Source organism: Silene latifolia, chromosome 10 (assembly GCF_048544455.1).
Source record: "Silene latifolia isolate original U9 population chromosome 10, ASM4854445v1, whole genome shotgun sequence".
Lineage (NCBI taxonomy): Eukaryota > Viridiplantae > Streptophyta > Magnoliopsida > Caryophyllales > Caryophyllaceae > Silene > Silene latifolia.
Window position 1 is genome coordinate 103,314,617 of NC_133535.1, and position 25,918 is coordinate 103,340,534.

At 36.4% G+C, this 25,918-nt stretch overlaps 1 long non-coding RNA gene across 1 annotated transcript; it reads right to left on the minus strand.

Moving 5' to 3' along the window:
• Positions 1–22,030: 22,030 nt before the first annotated feature.
• Positions 22,031–24,455, minus strand: LOC141609106 (uncharacterized). The gene is made up of 2 exons (XR_012527212.1): positions 24,309–24,455; positions 22,031–22,624 (listed from the first exon to the last, which is right to left on the minus strand). It is a non-coding gene; the product is annotated as an uncharacterized LOC141609106 (long non-coding RNA).
• Between the last annotated feature and the right edge of the window lie 1,463 nt (positions 24,456–25,918).

The window sequence follows — 25,918 nt, forward strand, 5'->3', positions numbered from 1 at the left end:
AGTACAGAAATCAGAAACTTCAATGCATTTAAAAAAAGTGTAACTTCAACAAAGAAAAGTGTAATTTTAAGGAAGAAAAGTGTAATTTTAAGGAAGAAAAGTGTAATTTTAAAGTTTAACTACCAGGGGGTTGGTTCAAATGAAGGTGCAATTAATCAAGGTATAAAACAAAGTATAAGTCTGACAGAAAAAAGTGTAACTTTAACAGAACAAATTGTAATTTTAGTACAGAAATCTGAAACTTCAATGCATTTCATAAAAGTGTAACTTCAAGAAAGAATAGTGTAATTTTATGCAGAAAAAGTGTAATTTTGAACAGTGAACTAGAAAATTAGATATTAAATTAAAGTTTAACTACTAGGCGCTTAGTTCAAATGAACGGCGCAATTAATCAAGATATAAAACAGAGTGTAAGCCTGACAGAGAAAAAGTGTAACTTTAGTAAAGCAAATTGTATTTTTAGTACAGTATACTGAAACGTCAATGTATTTCATAAAAGTGTAACTTCAACTAAGAATAGTGTAATTTTATGGAAGAAAAGTGTAATTTTGAAGCCAACAGAACGTTCGATATTGAAGTTACCCCTTTATAGTTGCACAATAACAAAAATAAATATATCTTTACTTAACAATAACAAACAGGGAAAATAACTTACATCAACAGCCCGGGCTTTCAACTCATCATCATCTTCAACCCCCGGTGGGAGTTCAATCTCAACAAACTTCTTCAGGTGAGTCGTAGTGACCACATCTCCCATGGTCACAACTTGTTTGTCAGTGCCCACGCCACCGATGGTCAATTAGTGCTCTTGGAGGCAACGGGGATACTTCACCTTGGAAAAAGTTTGACGACCCAGAGGACCATTGTCTAGCTCACTGTGCAACCGTGCCGAAAGTTTTTCTCGATCCCAATGCTGAATTAGTGGGAGCTCATGGAGGCAGCTCTTACCCCGGAAATCAAATCGCTGGAAATAGGTGATCAGTAAAAAAGGGATACAGCCAAGCAGTATCTTTTTCCCTCTGCCAACATCTGCCGTAACCTTAACCATGCATTCAAGAACATGACTACACCAGTCAAACTCCGAGATAAAACTCACATCTTCAATGGCTTTCAAAAGCTTGAAGTCTATCACACTGTTTGAGGTTGGAGTGAGGAATGATGACATGGCGAGCAGAACAAACAGCCTGCAAAATTGTTCCCCTCCATCTCTGTAATTTTTTTTTTCAATTTCTGTGAAGACAAGTCCTAAATTGACTCCGTCAGTACCACTTTTACCATTGAACACTTTCCGCCACCGATCCTTCAAACTCTTGTTCGCAGGATCTTGAGACCCCTTGTGCCGTCCTGTAGGTACTAGTTCAATGGGTCTAGGGCCCTGCGGTAGCATGAAACAGTCAACACATCATGTTTCGTGACCATAAACTCTTTCAGTTCAGAGGCCCGAAACACATAAGACTCATCACTAAATGCCTGTAGAAATAGTGGAACATGGGTAAGCAGATATGATTTGAACTTAAGCTCCAGGATCCCCCCAAACCTAACTCTTCAAACAGCCGCTCGCTGAGCTTCATTCAGCTTTTCAATCAGCTCAACAAGCATCTTTGGTCTGCACTTGGCAGACACTTTAGGAGTCACTACTTCAACTTGTTCATCCTCCTCTCGACTTTCAATTTCTTCTTCAGAATCTGATATCTGGAAAAGAAGGATGCTAGAATGTAATTACTGTTTACAAAGCAAAGTAAACTTAACTTTGACAGTGAAATAGCACAAACAAGTAATAGAAGAAATAAATCAAGAGCATGTAACTGTAACACAGAAAGACTGTCATTTCAGCACACACAACTGTAATTGGATTAAAATTTTAGAGTCTAAATCAACAGTAAATTTTCTCAAATAAAGTGTAACTTCAACACAAACAGCTGTAATTGTATGAACTAAATATGTAACTTCAAGACCTAATAATAAGTGTAACTTTAACAAACAAAAGTGTAATTTTAACAATCAAAAGTGTAATTTCAGCACTATATAAATAAGTGTAACTGTACTATTAAAAAGTATAATTCTAACAGACAAAAGTATAATTTTAACAATTAAAAGTGTAATTTCAGTACTATATGAATAAATGTAACTGTAATGGTAAAAAGTGTAATTCTAACAGACAAAAGTGTAATTTTAACAATCAAAAGTGTAATTTCAGCACTATATCAAGAGCATGTAATCAGAATACGTAAAGACTCATTTCAAAGACACACAACTGTAATTGGATTAAAATTCTAGAGTCTAAATCAACAGTAAATTTTCTCAAATAAAGTGTAACTTCAACACAAACAACTGTAATTGTATCAACTAAATATGTAACTTCAAGACCTAATAATAAGTGTAACTTTAACAAGCAAAAGAGTAATTTTTGTAAGGAAAAGTGTAATTTTATCTGATTGCAGATATATAAAAAAAAGTGTTGATCTATTTTGCCTTAATCAACTTATTATTAGTAGCCATTTTTTTTAGTTTAATTGTAGTTTCATACATTTTGAATTTTATTTTTTATCAATTTAAGCTTAATAGTTGATTAAAACTAAAATTCAAAATGTATGAAAATACAATTAAACTAAAAAAAATGGCTACTAATAATAATTAAAACTATTGCACATAATAACAAAACAATGCACAATAAACTAAAACTACAAAACGACTAATTAGTAATAATGAATAATCAAAATAAATGAACATAAAAGCATAAAAAAGCAAAATACGATTACCTTGAAAAACGAAATGGTTGATGAACATAATTGAAATGATTGACGAACATAAATCAAATTTCAAAAGGGTAAAACAATGGGTATGAAAATATGATAAACAATCTGGGTAAAATAAATTAATATGAACATAGCAATGGGCAATAATCGAAAACTATAAAATAAATAAATTACCTTGATAAGACAACAATGGCAAGTTGTAAATGATAATAGACAAAACTATAAAAACTAGTAAATGATTACCTTGATAAACGAAAATGGCGAAAATGGAGAATGACGAGTTTCTTTAGTGAGAAGACAACAATGGCAAGTTGTAAGTGAATGAAGAAAATGGAGAATGACGATAAAGTTCCTGTTTTAATGTAATTTTGGGGGAAGTTTATTTTGATCTAGGTTTAATTATGAGGGTGGTTTCAGTTTGAATAATTGAGTGAAATGAGAAAGAGGGGGAAGAAAGAGGGACGTGTTTGATGGTTGATTGACAAGCCTGCATGAATGCTACTTACCCTATGATTGTAGGATGCGAGAGGTAATTAAGATAGCCAATATAATAATATTGTTAGTGTAACACCCCCATACTCCAAGTGCCTTACCAGGACCACCCAGGTATAAGGACGTTACCATCTCGGTTACCCGAGGCAATGATAATCAAATAAGCAATGAAGAAACAACATTTAAATAGAATTACTTAGTGAAAGGTTACAATCTCGAAACCAAAACCAAAAGTACAAATACATGTTCTCAAACTGATCATTTCTCGATCTAATCGAAATGTTATGGAAATACTAAGCTACAAATGCGGAAGACTTCTATCATCATATCGTGGCAATCCCAGCAATCCCAAAGTACTCATCTCATACCTGCTCAATATCTGCTCACCATCCCCGAATGGATCACCGCAGGTTTTGAAAACATTAAACCGGGGTCAGTACTATTTACACAAGTGATATAATCAACAGTACAGCAACAAAACATCTCAAGCAATCATACACAATCAGGCACTCCACTCCATCTCCGTCACCGACTGTCCACTGGACCAGCCCTGCTAGTGGGGGACCGCAGCCGTTCCCACCTAAGCCCCGCTCATCATACCGAGTGATAACCCTGTCCCATTAATGTGCACATCCCCTTCCGTGGCGGGTTCCACGAAGGGCGAAACTAGGGCGTGAAGCCACTCCCGCAAGTGACTCCACTCAGCCGAGAACGCATCTCGAGAACCACAGACAAACAATCACAATCACAATATCAACAACCGTCCGAATCAACCAATTACACTAATTACAGCACAATCACCACACATTATATAAGTAATACTGAGTAGGGAAACCCTACCTGGAAAGCACAATTATCAGACGATCTCACAGCTGATATCAAAAAGCTTCCTCTACGAATCCTTCTCCTAATTATACAAACACATAATCACTACTATGCACATGACACAACAAAATCCCCAATTCCCAATATTAGGGTTTAACTAACTTTGGAGAAATATAATAAAAATGGTATAAAGGTCTTACCCTCGACGCAAGGATCACAACGATGTAAAGAAAGGTGAAATCCGACCTTCCAAGCTCCGGGATTTGCTAACAATGCGATTAAGGTGATGAACGTAGTTTGCTTTCTCTTCTCACAGTGATTAGGTTTTGAAAAGTGATTTAGAAACAATGACGGAAGTGTTTTATACTTTAATCGCATTATTAACAAAACCCGACAAAAAGCGACCCCGAAACCGGCTACTCGATCGAGTAGCTAAGGTACTCGATCGAGTACCCCCTTACTCGATCGAGTACCCTAGTTACTCGATCGAGTACCCAACAGTCGAAACTATTTTATTTCGCAAAACTCCCTTACTCGACGAGTAAAGGCCTACTCGATAGAGTACCCCAAGACTCATAAATACGGAGTATTACAGTCTTCCCTCCTTAAAAAGAACTTCGTCCCCGAAGTTCAAACCACAACAAGACAAAGACTCCCACTACACACTCCCGACTCAACAACCAAAACAAAACTCAACATAAAACATGTTACTAACTCGAACTCAACCCGACTCAAACGACAACAACCATACCGACACAACATAAAAAGGGTATAAAACTTCTTAAAAACTCTTTGCGATCATCTCCTACCCCCCTAAAAGAAACAAAGTTACGTCCTCGTAACCAAACATACCTGATCGAAAAGGAAAGGGTAGTGCTCTCTCATGATATCCTCTGCCTCCCATGTAGCTTCCTCAGTCTTGTGGTTAGACCAAAGGATTTTAAGCAAAACTGTCTCACCACTCCTAGTCTTCCTAACCTTCCGGTCAAGAATCTGCTTAGGTACCTCAAGATATGATAAAGACTCATCTAGCTCTAAGATCTCTGCCTCTAACACATGTGACGGGTCACTCACATACTTCCGCAGCTGTGATACATGAAACACATTATGCACTCTCTCTAACGCAGCAGGTAAAGCCAGACGGTAAGCAACCTCCCCAACACGCTCTAAGATCTCATAAGGACCGATGAACTTCTGACTCAGCTTGCCTTTCTTCCCAAATCTCATAACCCCACGCATAGGAGACACTTTCAGAAGAACTTTATCCCCAACCTGAAACTCTATATCTCGGCGATGTAGATCTGCATAACTCTTTTGTCTATCCTGAGCTGCTCTCATCCGTTCCCTGATCATCTTAATCTGTTCAACCATCTCATGTACCATCTCTGGTCCTAGAACCACTGCCTCAGCACTGTCGTCCCAACAAATCGGACTCCTGCATCTCCTCCCATATAAAGCCTCAAACGGTGCCATGCCAATACTAGTGTGGTAGCTGTTGTTGTAAGAAAACTCTATCAAATCCAACCTCTGTTCCCAGCTACCACCAAAGTCCATCACACAAGCTCGTAACATATCTTCAAGAGTTTTGATTGTTCTCTCAGTTTGACCGTCTGTCGCAGGATGAAAAGCTGTACTCATCTTCAAAGTTGTTCCCAAAGATTCCTGCAACTCTTTCCAAAATCGTGATATAAACCTCGCATCTCTGCCAGACACTATGTCCTTAGGGACTCCATGTAACTTAAGCACATTCTTTCGATAAGCCATAGCCAATTGTGCTTTAGTGCATGTATCTTTCATTGGAACAAAGTGAGCTGACTTGGTCAGTCGATCCACTATCACCCATATCATGTTATCAATACCACATAGTAATCACTCAACATGCTTCTCATTCCAACACGTTTATTTATATATATATATATATATATATATATATATATATATATATATATATATATATATATATATATATATATATATCTCATCAACCTTTCATCCATATTCTCAACTTCTACTTCAACATCCAACATTTACAGCACACCTCATCACATACACACACAAGCGAACAAACAACACATACGACTTAACAGATATTCCCCCCATGTGACCGGTTCAAAATTGTAGGGCGAGTTCGCGACTTTAGGACGTCTCCCAAGCCTTTGCATTAGCTCCTACAACCTTTACCCCTGGTTCATTTTAATTAACTCCCTATATTCATTGGGCTCATTGGTTACAGGTTTCAGGATCGTCGCTCTGATACCATTTTGTAACACCCCATACTCCAAGTGCCTTACCAGGACCACCCAGGTATAAGGACGTTACCATCTCGGTTACCCGAGGCAATGATAATCAAATAAACAATGAAGAAATAACATTTAAATAGAATTACTTAGTGAAAGGTTACAATCTCGAAACCAAAACCAAAAGTACAAATACATGTTCTCAAACTGATCATTTCGATCTAATCGAAATGTTATGGAAATACTAAGCTACAGCGGAAGACTTCTATCATCATATCGTGGCCATCCCAGCAATCCAAGTACTCATCTCATACCTGCTCAATATCTGCTCACCATCCCCGAATGGATCACCGCAGGTTTTGAAAACATTAAACCGGGTCGATTTATTTACACAAGTGATATAATCAACAAGATACAGAACAAAACATCTCAATCAATCATACACAATCGGGCACTCCACTCCATCTCCGTCACCGACCCCCACCGGACCAGCCACCAGTGGGGGACCGCAACCGTTCCCACCTAAGCCCCGCTCATCATACCGAGCGATAACCCTGTCCCATTAATGTGCACATCCCCTTCCGTGGCGGGTTCCACGAAGGGCGAAACTAGGGCGTGAAGCCACTCCCGCAAGTGACTCCACTCAGCCGAGAACGCATCTCGAGAACCACAGACAAACAATCACAATCACGATATCAACAACCGTCTGAATCAACCAATTACACTAATTATAGCACAATCACCACACATTATGTAAGTAATACTGAGTAAGGAAACCCTACCTAATTATACAAACACATAATCACTACTATGCACATGACACAACAAAATCCCCAATTCCCAATATTAGGGTTTAACTAACTTTGGAGAAATATAATAAAAATGGTATAAAGGTCTTACCCTCGACGCAAGGATCACAACGATGTAAAGAAAGGTGAAATCCGACCTTCCAAGCTCCGGGATTTGCTAACAATGCGATTAAGGTGATGAACGAAGTTTGCTTTCTCTTCTCACAGTGATTAGGTTTTGAAAAGTGATTTAGAAACAATGACGGAAGTGTTTTATACTTTAATCGCATTATTAACAAAACCCGACAAAACAGCCCCCGTAAACCGGCTACTCGATCGAGTAGCTAAGGTGCTCGATCGAGTGCCCCCTTACTCGATCGAGTACCCTAGTTACTGGATCGAGTACCCAACAGGTCAGAAACTATTTTATTTCGCAAAACTCCCTTACTCGACAGAGTAAGGCCTACTCGATAGAGTACCCCAAGACTCATAAATACGGAGTATTACAGTTAGTGGGTTTTCCATCATAATCTCAGCCATCCATATACAACATCCAAGGGTATGCAATGAGACTTATGGACTCACACTTACTATAAGGACTTATATGATCCTTACACTATATATATATATATATATATATATATATATATATATATATATATATATATATATATATATATATATATATATAGCCAAAATCCGGTGAGTCCTTCTATATTTTTGAGTCTCATGAGTCCACTTTATATATCACACGCTGTACACAAGAATGTCACTTGTTAATTTTTAAACCAAACAATAAGCCTATCCGCACAACATGAACGCAAGAATCCCTTACTTGCACAATAACTGTTCATATTCCGTTTCCTACCTCCAAACCCATATATACCGGTATTGAGCTGCTTTAATAGCTTTTCATTGTCCCTGGAGTCAACAGGAAGAAAGATGCATAGCATCTTTGATCAACCCATATATACTGGAACAGAAAACAAAAAAAACAAAAAACAAAAACAAAGTCACCCAAAGCAAGCTTATGCACTGAAGAACTGATCAAATAATGATCTTCAACTAACAAGGAAACCTGAAAATGAGTACTATCCAGGCATTAGCACCTAAATTCCCAATATTATTTTTAAATAATGAGAAGTAGATGATTCCAGGTCCGTCATTTTGACATAGAGGAGATAAAATGTTCCAAGTATCATTATAACTCACTCTCCTTTTTGATTGCTCATATCCCATTGCCGTCCTAAAAAAAACAGTCTGATTGGTTGATTCATTGCAATTGAATTGATGATATAGCTAATTAATACAAAATCTGGACCTGAAAACCGAGTGACGCAACGTTGCTACCAATTCTGAAGATGATTTAGCTTAGTTGACTTCAGCATATAATGAATCCGATGAATCAATTAAATTAAGTACTAATTGTAAATTCATGAAATAAGTTAATTGAATCATAAGGAAGCTAATTGTAAATTCATTAAATAACCAAGAGAAACATATAGAGTAAGATGAAGAAAGAGGGAGAGAATACCTGTAATAAAATCCAGGAAGAGAAGATGTATACCAGTGAACGTGAGGAAGAAACTTTCGATGTCCAGTTTTGCAGCCTTCCTTTATCGCTCCTGTTTTTGAGCAACCCAAATACAGGAGTACAGATCCAAATACAACATAAACAAATGGGAAAACCAAGATTAAATGAGTATATATAAATCTATTAGAATACTAACAAAGACAACAAGTATTCTTGTGTAAGGCGACTTTACACAAAGATTGTGTAAACGGATCCATACTACAAGAAAACCATGCAATATTAGTGTGAAGTGAAATTTAGATGGTGAAAGGCGGAGTGAAAGGCGAAGTTAGGTTCAGTGGTGTGATATTATATAGTATAACCCGTGATATTGTTTAGTACAACCAGTGATATTGTTTATTGTAAGGTGTGATATTGTTTTGTATAACTTGTGGTACTCTTTTATTGGACTCACAGACTAAGATACAATATCACAGGTTATACTAACCAATATCACAGCTCAGAAAAAAAAAAAACTTTTTTTATCCATAATTTTTTTATTCATAAAAAAAATCGTGATATTTTTGTGTAGAGCGTGTGATACATAAGTGGACTCACGGGACTCAAAAAGATAGGATGGACTCATGTGATCCTAATTCTCTCTCTCTCTCTCTCTCTCTCTCTCTCTCTCTCTCTATATATATATATATATATATATATATATATATATATATATATATATATATATATATATATATATATATATATATATATATATATATATATATATATATATATATAGTTTTTAGTAAATAACCCTCTTATATGTTCCTCTTTTTACAAATAACCCCCTTATATGTTCATTTTTTATAATAACCACCTTAATTCCTTTTTAATTAATAAATTAACACCCAAATTGAATTACGATGACGATTTTTATAAACCCGATCTAATTACACGTTCCGACTTTAACTTAACTAAGCTACCTAAACTACCCTTACTAATTACACTCACCCAACCCACACCCTCCTACAGTCCTACTTCACTCATTCATTCCCAAATTTTTACCCAAATCAATTTATTTCAAGAACATTGTGCAGCTAATATGCAAATTCTGAAGATTCAACCGGGAAAGAAGCGTAAAAGGGAAGTTAAATTGTGGTGTGCATTGGTGGAAGAAAAGAAAATAAAGCTTCAAGAGATGGACTCAAAAACCGACTTGCAAAAGAAATTAAAGAGGTTGAAGGGCTAATTTATCAGGGGAGTAGTACTTGAAAACCATTCCGCGACAAGATTGGAAATGGTGGTAATCCTCTCAAGGAAATCCCGGATTCATTCTTTGTACATATGAAAACCCTCGAAGTGCTTGATTTATCATATGTTCGTATTAAGAGGCTACCCATCACTGTTTCCGATTTAGTAAATTTAAGGGCACACTTGCTTAACGGATGTGAAGAGCTAAGTTACGTGCCTTTAGTGGCTAAATTACCTGAAGCCCTGAAGGAATGGAAAGATTAAAGTGTTTGCAGAAGTTATTCAATTGCTTTTGGAGACTATCAGATTTGCCTCGGTTCAATAGCTTCATACAATCTTGCCAGTTATACTCTTACAATATATGGCTTTATGATGATGGGAATGAGACTTTGTTATTTGATGATCATGTTTTGGAATTCTTTGGTTTGAATGAGCACCACAATTTGCAGATTAGTTCCACAATGTTCTTGTAATAAATTCATTTGGGGATGAATGAGTGAAGTTGGAGGGGGTGGGTTGGGTAAGTGTATTTACTAAGAGTAGTTTAGATAGTTTAGTTAAGTTAAGGTCGGAATGTCGTAATTAGATCGGGTTTTATAAAAATCTTCATCGTAATTCGATTTGGGTGTTAATTTTTGAATTAAAAAGGAATTAAGGTGGTTATTACAAAAAATGGACATATAAGGGGTTATTTGTAAAAAGAGGAGCATATAAGGGGGTTATTTACAAAAAACTCTCTCTCTCTCTCTCTCTCTCTCTCTCTATATATATATATATATATATATATATATATATATATATATATATATATATATATATATATATATATATATATATATATATATATATATATCACCCACAACACCTGCTCACACCTCCACCACTCCCCTTGATCCCCTAACGTCGTCCAGTCCGCAGGATGCCAATCTGTTGCAAAATTATAGCCTTAATCCATCCATCAATCGTTCCATCTTCAACAACTTCCATAGCCGACGTGTATCATTCTCTCTCATGACACTCATATGCTTCCACTTCCGCCGCGTACGACGCCCTCTCTCCATCGCACCCCTGCCACTTATCTTTCGCATTCCCTCCACCATACATTTGAGCTTGGTCGTCTTCGAGGAAGCGATAAGTCTGGTCAATGTTGCCATCGTGGTGGTTGTTGCTCTACGACCATATGTGGGCAGTAGGAGGAGGAAGGTGAGAGGTGGGAAATGAATAGATGATGATAGATAAGATGGGGTGTTGGGGTTTGTAAGGTGAAGAGTGGTTTATTACACTTATAAACTAAAGATGGATTTTGTAGGAGATGAATTTTGTAAAAGTTGGAGAAATGTAAGATTTTATTACATGAAAAGATGGAGGATTAGGAGAGAAGAAGGATGGTGGAAAGATGTGTTGATTTGATTAAGAAACTAGTTTTGGTTCTATTGCACGGGATATTAGTTTTATGATATTTTTTAATGCAATTGTAGATGATACGTCAATCACCTTTTCGTGTAATCTTCAAAAAGATTTACTAACTCATTTATCTTCTCAATCTTTAGATTCTTTAAATTCATATTTTGATAGTAGCATAATTACGAAGTTTAATAAATGTTAGTCTCAGTGTATCATCTATATTAATTTGCCAGCAAATCCATTATAGTACTATTATGGGCTATAAGATCTCTCTTTAAAGTTTTTAAATGCATGGATAATAGATGATAATGTACTTTAGCGATTATCCATGTTAATAGATTTTTATTGGTACAACATGCTAGTAGGATTGAGAATTAATTTTTTCCACTAATTAAAACTGTGATAATCTTTAAATTTTGAATATTGTATTCGAGCATGAGGTCTATATCATTCAGCCTTATTTTTATGTTTTGTTTCATTTGTAAGTTATTTTGGATGTTGAGTTGAGAAATCAAACCAAGCATCAGACAGATAGTTAATGTTCGTTTTATTTTTACATGGTGATTTGCTCCAACTCGAATGAAATTACAGGGGGAACACATGGCCTAAACTCCATCTAAGTAAAAATTGGCAAAAATATTAACCATATAAAATATTATTGGGTTTTTTTTCTCTTGTATCTCCGAATATTTCACTTTTCTAAGTTGTACCCTCGCATATCACAGATTAGTAATTGTACCCCTAAGCTCAATTAGTTGTTCCCAACTGTGCCCAATCTACCCTATTCCGTCAAATGTTGGCGTTAAGTGCCAACATGGCGCGCATGAAATTTCCAACATGGCTTTTCCTTTTCTTCCTCTCATTTCCTCTAAACTTTCCCTCCATTTTTTTTCAATCTTTTCCCTCCATAACTTCTTCATTACTTCCCTTATATAATACATTCATTCCTCAATCTTTATTTCATTAATCCTCCAATAATCTTCACCCTCTTTTTTTTTTTTAACCTTATTTTCTTTTAATTATTCATCTCACCATTTTAATTATGTGATCTTCTTCATCTAAATTTGGTAACCACTTCATCTTTTGTAAACATTACCTTATTTTGGTTAAGTGATGCAAACCTCCAATTGAATAAAATAGTACATCTTTTTAGTGGAACAACAAACCATTCTTTTCCATTAAATTCAAGTTTTTTGTCATTACATTTTAATAACCACAACTAGTACAACAAAGATGAAAAACAAAGCATTAAACATCAAGATAAATTTCATAAAGATAGCTAGTTCTTGATAAACAAAGCATTAAACATATACTGTCTTCTTCCTTCTCCAATTGTTAGATGAAAAAGACATTAAAATGGTGAGATGAATAATTAAAATAAAATAAGGTACAAAAAAAGGAGGGTGAAGAATATTGGAGGATTAATGAAATAAAGATTGAGGGATGAATGTATTATATAAGGGAAGTAATGGAGAAGTTATGGAGGGAAAATATTGAAAAAAATGGAGGGAAAAGTTTAGAGAAAAAAAGGAAAAGCCATGTTGGAAATCCCATGCGTGTCATGTTGGCACTTAACGTTAACATTTGACGGAATAGGGTAGATTGGGCACGGTTGGGAACAACTAATTGAAATTGAACAAAATGGAAAATAATTTGGGCATCACAATCACCGATCACGGTAACGAGATCTACACTCACTCATCAAACAAAAGGAAACATGCTGAAGTCTCGGGAGTAACAAGTCGAGGCGGCATCAACAAGCATAAAATTTCTACTAATAGCTAGATTTATTACCAGAAGAGAAACTTATCGAAATGAGTAAGAGCGGAATGAATGACCGAGTTTATGGTCAAGGAGGAGGTAAACCTATGCAACAGGGAAACGTTACACGCTCAAATATCAAATAAAGAGGTCATCCTAATCGATTTCTCAAGTATCTTTACAAGATCATGCTTATAACCACATTATCGGAAAGGACTTCCTTGATTCATTATCGTAAACTCTTGTAACACCCCCAACTACCCGACCAAGGTAATTGGGAGTGCTACCATCTCGATTTCCCGAGGTAGTGCATTAAAACTCCAATTAAGTAACATCTATTAATGTCCATGTTTAATGAATTATATAAAATGAAGAATACAATGTGATTTATACATTATAGTAACTTGACTACAACCAATGACTCTAATAAATTCTACACCAACTATAGTGACTACTCCACTAAACTCCAAATGTCAATGGCATGGCCCATATCCCGATTGTCATCAAGTCCAAACCTGTAATCCACTACTCCTCATATAACCGAAAATGTCATATGGAATATCACAGGCCACCACAATTAAAGAAGGTGACAGTTTACACAGAACCAACACACGTCAGTCTCAATAATACAAATGTTCACGAGATGACATGTGAATATGAATATGCAATTCAAGAATGAAACACATGAATCACAAGCCTCCTCGAAACACAACTCCACATCCACCTCAACCTGGTGACGGCATCGCAACACTACCACCAACAGTCGGACCGCAGTCCGAAAGAGTACCCACGCACACGGAGTACCGTGCCCGGGCGCTAACCGGACCCCTGCCAGATTCGTGACGCCACACAAATCCCCCCTCCTCAAGTCATAAACGTGCACGTCCTCCTTGGAGTGAGAAACTCCAAGGCGCAACGCGGGCTTAAGACGGTCTCTCGAACCGCCTTACGTCTCCTCAACTCCACAACACAATCGTAACTCCACCAATCATCCACCAATCATCCACCGACATCCACCAACAATCACATGTAACCAATATGCATCACAATATGCCAAGTATATCACTTTCACATTAAACATGAATCTACAATATACCATGAATACATGTACCAACAATTACTCCAATGATTTAAGATACAATTTCTCATTACCATGTTATAATGCAAATTCCATCAACAATACGAGACTAACAACAATTACCCATTATCATGTTATAATGCAAGTCCATCAATAATATGAGACTACTAACAATTACCCATTATCATGTTATAATGCAATTCCAACAATAATATAAGACTACAAAAATTACTCATTATCATGCAATTCCAACAATTATATCACATGTAAACATCCATATTATTGAAACCGAGTAAGGAAAACCTTACATTTTAGCAATCTCCCATAAAGCAAGCAACTTGTTAGAATTCCTCTTCCATCAAGTCTTCCCCTATAATTAACCAAGTAATTGCTATCACAATCATGTCCTACATCAAGATAATACATATAATCCCTTATTACAACTATCTAATTACCCAAATCCCCAATTAATTTACCCAAATAATAAAACCCCCAATTTCCCTCAATTTCTAGGGTTAGGGTAACAATTGAAAAGATAAAAAGAATGAATTAAGACTCACAAGATGAAATTGGCAAAGAAAGATGAAGGATAATGCTAGTCTAACACCCTCATTTAACTAAAAGCCTTTAGCAAGACATTCTCAGTTAAGTAGGACTGTTATCATCTCAGTTTCCTAAGGTAGTGAATATAAAAGACAAACAATGCGAAATGTACTTTAAATAATTAAAGAACATTATTGTAAATAACTCAAATGGTCTTATTACAATTTCTCCAAACCAACTGAATAATTAATTAAATACAACGTTAAGGAAATATTAGATAGTGTAATAATAAACTCTAAGGTGTGTGGTAACAAGACGCCAGGTTAATCCTCCACACGCCCCAAGCATCCCAGCATAACAACCATCCAAGCTAAAACCAACCCGTTTATTTAATCTGCTCTCCATTCAATCGGAAATTATTAAATGGTTCATAACAGGTCACCCCAATTAAAGTAGGCGACAATTTTGTCATTAAATAGAAAACGCGTCAACCAAAGGTTGAGTAGGATAACTAAACAATATAATGAAGCATATATTACCAATAACTGCAACAGACAATACAATAAAACAACAAGCCACAACACACTATCACCATGCCCCCCAACCGTGACACCCGTCACGTACACACATACCTCACGCACCTTACCGTGCGTGGGTCTGCAGGACCATGGTCCACTTCGAACACCACCGTGCCTGACCTACTATATCTTCAGGTCCACGACTCTTCCATATCCTCGTGTCTGACCTACCATATTAACATACCTCACGCACTTCACTGTGTGTGTAATACTACAATTTTATAAGTTGGTTACTCGGCCGAATATGGCTTACTCGGCCGAGTAAGTGTGTCGTGTGTTTCTGGTCATACTACTGTCGAGGAATACTCGGCCGAGTATACTCTATACTCGACCGAGTATTCTGATGGGTATTATTTCTGCGTTTGATTTAAAGATTATTAGAATTATATAAACGTGGATTTCAGTTTCTTAATCACTCTTAACAAAACCTAAACTCTCAACGTAACTCTAATCATCTCCAAATCTCTCTCAAGTGCGTGGATTTTCATGAGTCGTGTTCATCCTTCCTTGCGTCGATTGTGTCGGTAAGCCTCTGGTTATATGAATTTCATCAGTTTGTTTTTAGGGTTTTGCCCTAGTTTATGATTTGGGGAAAAAGGGGGGTTTTGGCATATTGTAAATGGAACTATGTGATTATTGTTAGGTGGAGACTTCGTAGAGGAGCCATTTTAGCCTGCTTGATTGTCTCATTTCAGTTTGTGCTAAGGTAGGGTTTCCCTACTCGGTTTACTGTCTAATTGATTTAAGATTATGTGGTAATTTTTTGTACGATTGATATTGTGATTATCTGTTGTTGTTGGATTGGAGTTTGGTTTTGGAGTGGTGATGGTTGTTGGTGATGTTCGCGAGGCGCGTCCTCGGCTGAGTGGAGTCACTTGCAAGAGTGGCTTCACGTCCTAGTTTTGCCCTCTATGGAACCCGCCACAAGAGGGTATGTGCACATTAATGAACAGGGTTATCGCTCGTTGATGAGTGGGGATTTGGTGGGCAAGGCTGCGGTCCCCCACTGACAGGGCTACACACTTTAGTGTGTAGTCAGTTATATGATGTGATTGGGAGTTGGAGGTGGATTGTGAACAACTGTTTATTTTATCGTACTTGTCTTATATTGATTATGCAGTAAACTGACCCCGTTGTTGTTTTGTAAATCTGTGGTGATCCATTCGGGGATGGTGAGAAGATTGTGATAAGTGATGATGGTTATTAGCTCCAGGGATGAGATGTGGAGTCATCACTCGAGTCTAGCTTCCGCTCTCATGAGATTTACCTTTCTAGTTTCAGTCGTTTGAGTACTAGTGAACTTTGTTTTTGGATTTGGTTTTGAAACATGTAATAGTTAATTCATTATACTTTAATAAATGTTGTTTTGGAATGGTAACTTTGATATACTAGCCTCGGAAAACCGAGATGGTGACGGTCTCTCATGCTAGGGTGGTTCTGGTAGTGGCACCTTGGTATGTAGAGAGATGATTCTGGAACTAAAACTAATGAACCTAATGAACATAGGGAGTCTAAATAAAATGAACCGAGGAGAGTTGTTTGGAGCAACCGCAAAGGTTTGGGAGACGTCCCGAAGTCGCACTGGGGCCCTTACAATCTCGAGCCGGTCACATGCATGGGGGTGTCTTGGGAACCGTTGTATGTTTAATGTCATGTGTATGGTACTTGTAGCTGTGAATCTTATGAAGTTGTTGGATGAATGATGAAAGAACTTGAATATTGTGGTATATGAAAAGTGAATTGTGTAGTTGAGTATGAAGTATTTTGAGCATGTTACGTGTTTACTAGTTGGCTTTTGAAAGGGTAGTGGAGTAATGTGTGTGTATATATATATATATATATATATATATATATATATATATATATATATATATATATATATATATATATATATATATATATATATATACGAACAAATTACGGTGCGAACCGTACGAACTCATCTATACCATTGGATCAAACAAATAAAGGGTCCTGATTAGAACTTAGTCTCCCATCCCGTGTCAGCATATCACTTTCCCAGTTCCCCTCACCTACTCTCTTATCCATTCACACCAAAAAACAAATGCTTCTCTCATCCCATTCCCACTCAAAACCCACCAACCACCTACAAACTTCACCTGCCGGTGGCCACACGTCTTTTCGATCACCAGCAAACCATGTTTCTGGATCCAAACATCTATATCTCCTCACCTGATTCCCCTCCGTCACCTTTATGCGCCTTACCAAGCCGTCGAAAATGTCGATCCTATGTTCAACAACTTATTTATATTTGGTAAAATCAGGCGAAGTCTATGGCGTTTCCTGGTGGTGTGCGGCTGTCGGTGGTCATCTCCGGTCACTGGTCTCCACATCCTTCTTTTGATCATCGAGGATTTTATTTCGATTAATCCCGAGAAGTTAATCCCGGGTTAATTGCTGAACTATGAACTCATAATAGATTCGAAATCCTCCAACAAATTCACCAATGAAGTTAATTTTCTGAAATTCATCTTCTTTTTTCGTAGATCTATGATTTGAATCACTTAGTTTTTGAAAAAAAGGCGATTTAAAATGAGGTTTGAGGTGGTCGTGCAGGCGCTTGACTGAGCCATGGTGGCGTGGTGGTCGGATTTGATAGAGTTAGTTCTGGGTTGTGGTGGAGGTACAATAATATTTAGAGCGGGTGGTGTCGTGGTAGCCTCGGGGACGACGTTTTCTATTTGTTGTTTATGGGTATGTGTGGCGCTGATCGCCATGTATCCAATAAGGTTAACAAGGTTAGGATGGTGAAGAAGACTAAGCATCAGAACCTCGACAAGAAACTCTTTATTTCCTTAGACTCCATTACGGTCTAGTTGCTTCACTGCTACTGTCTGGAAACAATGTACAGCAACAACTTATTAATCAAAATCCCGCTAAAGAAACCATATAAGAGAAATGAGAATGGTGATTGACCGATACCTGTCCTGTTGTCGAAAGATGTCCTTGGACTCCATGTGTTGTGTCGCCGGAAATTTGGTACGACCAGCAGGTGGCTGGTGTGATGGTCGGAGGCAGTGCTATGTGGAGTGTGTTGGGCGGTCATGGCGAGGGGGGTTGGTGGAGGTCTTCTGTGATGGGTTTCGTGGTAGGGTGTGTTGAACGGCGATTTGATGAGTGGTAATATACGACGGTGGTCGGAGGTTGTGCTACCGCTCGTGAAGATGCGAATACGAAGTCGGAGGTTCAGCGAAGTTGTCGTCGTCAGGTAACAGGAAATCTGAGTGCTTAGATTTGGTCGATTTTCTCGATCTTTGATGACTGTTAGTGGTGTGGTGACTGTTACGGCAGCGTGATGGTAGTGGGGGCAGGGGTCATGGTGGTGGTTGTGGCGTTCGCGTTGGTGGGGTGATGCAGCCGATGTTGTTTGTGTGATAGTGGTGGTAGTGGTGTGGTGTTAGTCGGGTTAGCGTGGTTGTGGCAGTGGTGGGGGCAAGTGGTGGTGGTGGCGGTGGGTGGGGCAGCGGTGATGGGGGCGGTGATGACGGTGGTGGAAGTGGATATACAAAATACCACCCCAGATACACATGGTATTGATACGGGATACACAGCCCGTATTAATACCATGTGTATCCGGAGGTTCTAGCTAATGTATCTGGAAATGCGTATCTGACTTTAATGACATGCGTATCTGGGGTTAATAAGATGCGTATCTGACTTTAATGACATGCGTATCTAACTTTAATGACATGCGTATTTGGGGTTAATAAGATGCGTATCTGGCTTTAATGTCATGTGTATCCGCAAAAAATATAAATGTATCCGTAAAAAATATAAAACGCATGCGAGAGTTAGTGTTAAAACTTGTAATAATTTACACAAAGTGTATCCACTAATAATATAAAATGTATCCGCAAATAATATAAAATGTATCTCGGAGTTAGTCTTAAAACTCCCAAAAAAATTAGTGTTAAAAAAGTGTAAAAGTGCATCTAGAATTTTAGTGTGCAAAAAGTGTATCTACATATGTTATAAGGTGTATCTGAATAAGAGGTGTATCTATTAAGTAAATAAGGTGTATCTGAAAAAAAAAAAAAAACTGGGTTGAACCTGGTTCGTACGGTTCGTACGTTAAGGTAGTTCGTACCTGAACCCGCCCCTATATATATATATATATATATATATATATATATATATATATATATATATATAGTCGGGATCCGGTGAGAACTCCTAAATATTTGAGGATTGAGTAACGAATGAAATATCACTCGTTCTTCTAAACAATATCACTCGCTAAGAATGTAAAAAAAAAAAAAACCTCGACCTCCCGATCAAAAATCATAACGCATAACATTTTATTTTTTACTCTACACTTTCTCTCTCTAAACTGAATCAAAAACGAAGGAAACAAGGGATTAGATTGGTGAATCACTCAAAATTACGAAGCAATACCGATCATTCTTCGATGTAATTGCGTTTTGATCATAATTGAGGTGATGATCTTGTTCGATGATGATCTAAAATTAACGATGATGATCTTTTTCGATTCGCTGACGTCGCTAATCAGCCCGCCGATGCCGCCGACGTTGTCATTCGCAAGTTTTTTAGGAACAAATTTGATATCGTTGATAAAGATGATCTTAGTGAGCTTTTCCATTGGCGGTGTTGAATTCAAGTAATTTAATTTTACATATTGTTATTATTAAACTTTAGTTCATCGACACCTTTTGATTTTAGAATATATTGCGTTTTTTCGGAACAAATTGAATCTTTGATGCGGTTGAATTCAGGCAATTTACTTCTTAGTATCTGCACATTGAAGTTCAATTCGGATTAATTATTTGTTCGTTCGTGTTTATCTTTTTTTATTCTATAGAATGCAACTGAATATGTGACTGTGTGAGGCATTTTTACTAGTAATGTTTGGAGTATGTGTTTTCATCGCAAATTAACTGTAATTGTAAAATTTAGGGTTCAATATTGAGCAGAATGTTGTAAACTCTTTTGAGATGGTATTTTGGGGAGCTGGGTTTGCTGTAAGTGCGCCTCTTGAAAAGGTGCTTGCTAGGGTCTTTGGTTCCTGCTTGGAACATTATCCCCATCTTTATGGCGGTGGTGGAAGGGTTTACGCTTGTTTAGCTGAACTTGGGATTGAATTAACTTATGAGCATGGGTTTCATCAGGTACGATTTGATTTCCATGTTTATAGGCTTCCTCTTGTTTTGAAATGTGATTCATTAGCTTGCTGCAAGTAATGTACCACTTCTATTTGGTATGAATATCATTTGCACTCCATGAACATTTCAGTAGAAGTGAGGTAATTCTTCTCATGTTATTTTAATACTTTCACGTTTTGGTTTTTGGTAGAGCATATTTTTATTGAAAAATAGATTGAATCAAATTAATGGTTAAGTATGTCACACTCATGTGTTACTTGAACTCAAAATGTAAGGGACTAAGGGTATAAGATACATTTATATATATATCCAAAAGTTGTCAAATTAAGTAATGGAGCAATTTCAATGAATTAGTCAACAAAATGAAAGAAGGTCATTTCTAGAGTACAAGAAGGACTATTTGTGTTTCTTATGTTCAATACTTCAATTTGTATATGTAGGAGTAACTACGTGACTGAATTGTAATGATTTCTCTTCTTAATTATATTGCTTTTGTCAGATGTAATGTATAATTTCGATGTTTGTAGGTGCCAATAAACCCATTCATGCACCTGATCCCTTGAATGTGGGTAACTCCTTTGATCGAAAATGTTAAAGATTTCACAACAAACAAGAAGGAATTTTGGACCACCATGAAGAGAAATTGGAAAAACAAGGAAAATAAAGAAGAAGTTCTGACAAAGAGGAAGGAGGATATTGTTCAGGAGGAAGTAAAAAAAGTGGATTTTCCGATAAAGAGGAAGTATGATGCTAATGAGATACCTAAGATTAACATTGAAATGCCCACACGTCGTAACTCTCCAAGAGCTGATTGTGGAGAAGATGATATTGATGATCGACAAGAGGCAAAGACATTTAAAAGACGATAAAAGAGTGTTGCGAGAGATAGGGGTTGAAGAATTGGTAAAGGTAGATGAAGAGCAAGGAACTAAACTGTATTCTAAGATTGTGTTGGCAGAAAAGTTTATTTGAATATACATTGATTGGTGTAATTTTGTAAGGATAGTAATCTAATGTAGTTGTCATAAACTAATATTGTTGCTGGTATTTTGTGATATTGTTTAGAATCAACAATGATATTTTATCTTATATGCTGTGATATTGTTTCTTAATAGCAAAAAGTTGGAGGGTTTCAAGATTCCTTGTGAATGTGATATTGTTTCTGCCGAAGTGTGATATTATTGTCTGTGAAGTTTGATAGTGTGATATTGTTGTGTCGTTATATTATTTCTTATAACTGTTTGGAAAATGGCAAATAAATATATAAATCTATGATATTGTTAATAGGAGAGTGTGATATTATTAACACAATAAGTTGATATTGTTTACCAAATTATTTGATATTATTACCACAATAAGGGTGATATTGTTTCTTATAAAGTATGATATTGTTTACCACGTGTTGTGATATTATTAAGCCGGTAGTGTGATATTGTTTACCAAATCATTTGATATTGTTTCTTATAAAGTGTGCAGTGATATTGTTTATCACATCTTGTGATATTGTTAAACCAATAGTGTCATATTGTTTTCAAACTCATGTATTTGATATTGTGTCATGAAAGGTGATATTGTTAGTAATTAAGTGTGATATTGTTTACTACAACTTGTGAAATTGTTAAAACAATCGTGTGATATTATCTACCGAAAAATGAAACACTTTAGGAAACATATATTGTTTATTTAATAATATTAAAAAATGGAATCAATACACTATTCGCAAACTCCAAAAAAAAAAAACAAATATTTCAGCCTTCATAACAACTTATACATGTAACATATGCCAACTATTGACCTTGATCTCGATGTCTTTACGACAATGAGGACTTCACTGGCTCTCTGTATGTGAAGCATTTAAACTTTGTTTTCCACAAATATAACTAGCAACAGTACTTAAAAAGGCGGCTAAGTTGACGCTTCCAAGTCGTCCTTGCTTTCACTGCTTTCAAACTTCAAGTAATATTTGATGTCTTTAGCATCTGAGCTGATATTTCTCAGATAAAACCACCTTTTGTGTGGTTGAGGAAGTCTGTCGCTGATGGCTATTGAAACGTCGTTAAGAAACAGGTTTCGGGATAAAAATGCCTGAAGCAAAGATTTTACAAGAAGTGAAGCTACATTGAGTGTAGATATAGCAGATATAATGATTGTCATAGCTTGAGTGACCTTGCTTGTCGCTTCATTTGAGCAACGGATTGTCGCCATGGCTGCTCCTGTCATAGAGAATGCGTATGCCCACTATGCTAATGAGAATCTGCAATTTCATCGCAGAAATTAACCTAAGATATTAAATGTGTACTGCCAGGTTAAATAAAACATGGAAAACTAAAAAAAATTGAACTGTGGAACATAAATAAGACTGAAAAGTCAGCAATGTGAACTAACATTAAGATTATCTACCAGACAAATAACACAAACCTTAGCACTCATGACCCTTAATTACTAATTACCCCACTCAAACCCAGTTTTCCGAGTCTTAACCATTGAAGGGACATAACCAAACCCAAAAGATAGGATAAGTGAATAATACAACTGAAAGGACCCAAACCGACAATTGCTAAATGAATTTTTTGCTAGAACTATAATATTACTTGATTCCTCAAAAGAAGGTGATTCGACCAGCTAACTGAAACAAATAAAAAGAAATTGACTATATGAGAAAGGATTTGCATAAATAGAACTGTGATGACTGAAGAAGAAGAAGAAGAAGAAGAAGAAGAAGAAGAAGAAGAAGAAGAAGAAGAAGAAGAAGAAGAAGAAGAAGAGAAGTGCTTACTAGTGAGAAGTAGAGGAAGAGAGCAATGAAGTAAGCAATTCAAGCTCCATAATCAAAAAAACCTTGGATATTAGCCCAAGCCATAGACGCGACACTAGGTGTAGCAACAAACAAGAAAAACACAGGATATAGATCCTTAGGAAGAGTTTCTTTTGTAGGAAGTCTCTGGTAGATATATGATAATTGGACAAAATGAATATCAATAGTTGGCCTTATTTGGATCGAGTGACTCGTTCAATTTCAGGCCAACTTCTTTTGGAGTATCAGGATTCAAATCAACAATACTAATAACAAACTCATTGAGAGTAGCTAATAAACTCATTGAGAGTAGCCAATAAATTCAAAGAGGACACAATAAATACACACTCCAATAACATTATGTCTAGCTATAACACCGCCATCTAGTTCAATATTTGACACAAAATAAAACTAGTAAAAATTCATTTAATCCTCGTCACAAACCAAATTAAACAATATCACAGTTATACTAAACAATATCACGGGTTATACTTGTACAATATCACACCAAGAAACCATTTTCGCCAAAGAATAACTAACTTCTTTTTCTCATACTTATATTCACACCAATCGATTCTAGTACATGAGCTCTCGCAATCATCACAATCTAATTCCAGATTGAGTGCTCAGAAAGCATTCAAAGACGGATTGAAAACGTGAGATTGAAATAAGGAAATAATGAAGTTGTTGATTGAAAGTTGTAGAAGATGAAGAGGAGAACAAGAAGACAAAAAATTTCAAGTAGTGCGCACATAATTTAGGGAAATTAGTGATAAGAACTAATTGAAGAAAAACTGCAATCAAATAACAACCGGACAATATGAAACATTCTAATCGAAAACGAAAAAAATCATAGAAATAGGTGCAATTGAACATAAATCAGGCAAAAATAGTAAAGTTATAACAAATTCGTAACATATTAGAATTAAACCTAGATTTATAAGCGAGGCGACCAATAAATCATATGAGAACCTAATTAAACCTAGATTTAAGGTAGACAACAGTTAAAGCATGAATATCATGATGAGTAGCTATAAAATTGAGAATGACAACAAAACTCCATCAAGAATACTTACGAGAAAACATTATCATCCTAAAAAATTAATTGTTAACAAAATCAAAAGAGGAATAAATTGAAACAAACCTGAAATTGTAAGTGCAAGACAATAATAAATTTTGTTGATGGAAAATGGAATGTGACGAAGAAGAGAGCGAGGAGACGAACATCGATCATGTCACGCATGAGTGATTTAGAGAAATCAGAGAGTTTTGGTAGGAGAGAAGTTAGAGAGAGAAATGGATGAGTGAAATATGAAGCAGAAAGCTTATGTCGAGGATTATATAATTAAACAGAATTACTATATTGCCCTTAAAAACACGCGTGAGTCTCTAGCCATTGGATCTCTCTGATCGGACGGCCTACACTAATCCTCAATCCTCAAATATATGAGGTATACTCACATGATCTCATTCCTATATATATATATATATATATATATATATATATATATATATATATATATATATATATATATATATATATATATATATATATATATATATATATATAGAAATGGGATCAAGTGAGTCCCTTAGTATAGGTGAGTCCCATGAGTCCTAATTTAAACCATTAGATTAGAACAAAATTAAGGGCTGAGATTGAATCTGAAAATAAAAGCTCTATATAAAACAACCAAACCCTAATTCCCTTCATTTCCCTTCCTACTGCTTCTCTCTCTTCCTCCCTTTCCCTCTCTTCCTCCCTTTCTCTCTCCGTCCCGCCTTCCAAACCAACGCCGCCCTCTGCTCCTCCTGCCACCGCCGCCCTCTGCTCCTCCTCGTCTCCTTCTGCCGCCCTCGTCCCAACCTCAACCACCACGCCATTCCTTTGCCGGCGGCTCTCCCTTCTCCTCTCGGCCGCAGCCACCACGCCCTCCCTTTTTTTTTAAAAAAAAAAATCTGCTGGTTGTGGTTTAATGGTGTCGTAGTGGGCGGTGGTTAATGGTGGTGGCCGTGGATGTGCTGTGCGCGGCCTCCTCGTCTCTCCTTTTTTTTTTTGCTTTTTTAAATCAGATTTGATGGGTGGTGGACCATGGTGGTTGTCGTTTTTTTTCTGATTTAGTGTTTTTTTTTTCTTCTGAATTTTCTTCATTTGCGGCGGCTGTGGTTGCGGTGGGTGTGATGGCCGTGGTTTAGATCAATGGCGGCAGAGGTGGGTTCCTCGTTTTTTTTTTTTTCAGATTTGGGGGGTGGTGGTCCGTGGTGGTGGCGAGTCTGGTGGTTGGTGGTCAGATGCGGTGGTGGTCATGTATTAAAGTTACAATGCTATATGGACAAAAGTTACGCTTTAATATGGACTAATTATACTCGTTAAGGACCTAAATTACATAAATTTAAATTAGTATAATCTTACAATCCTAAAAAGTAAAGTTTCAAAAATTATGGCTAAAGTTACAATCGTAAAACATTAAAGTTTCGTTCATAAAATGACAATATTACATGAAATTTATAAATCAGTAAAATTAATTAAATTCAAATTTTTATATTAAAATTGTATAAAAAAATTAAAGTTCAAAATTTTACGATTAAAGTTTCACTTGCAAAACATTAAAGTTACATTTATAAAATAATAAAATTAAATAAATTCAAATTTTTATATTAGAAATTGGCGAAAAAAAATTAAAGTTTCAATTTTTGGCATTGAAGTTTTATTCGTAAAACATTAAAGTTATATTTAAAAATTAGTAAAATTAA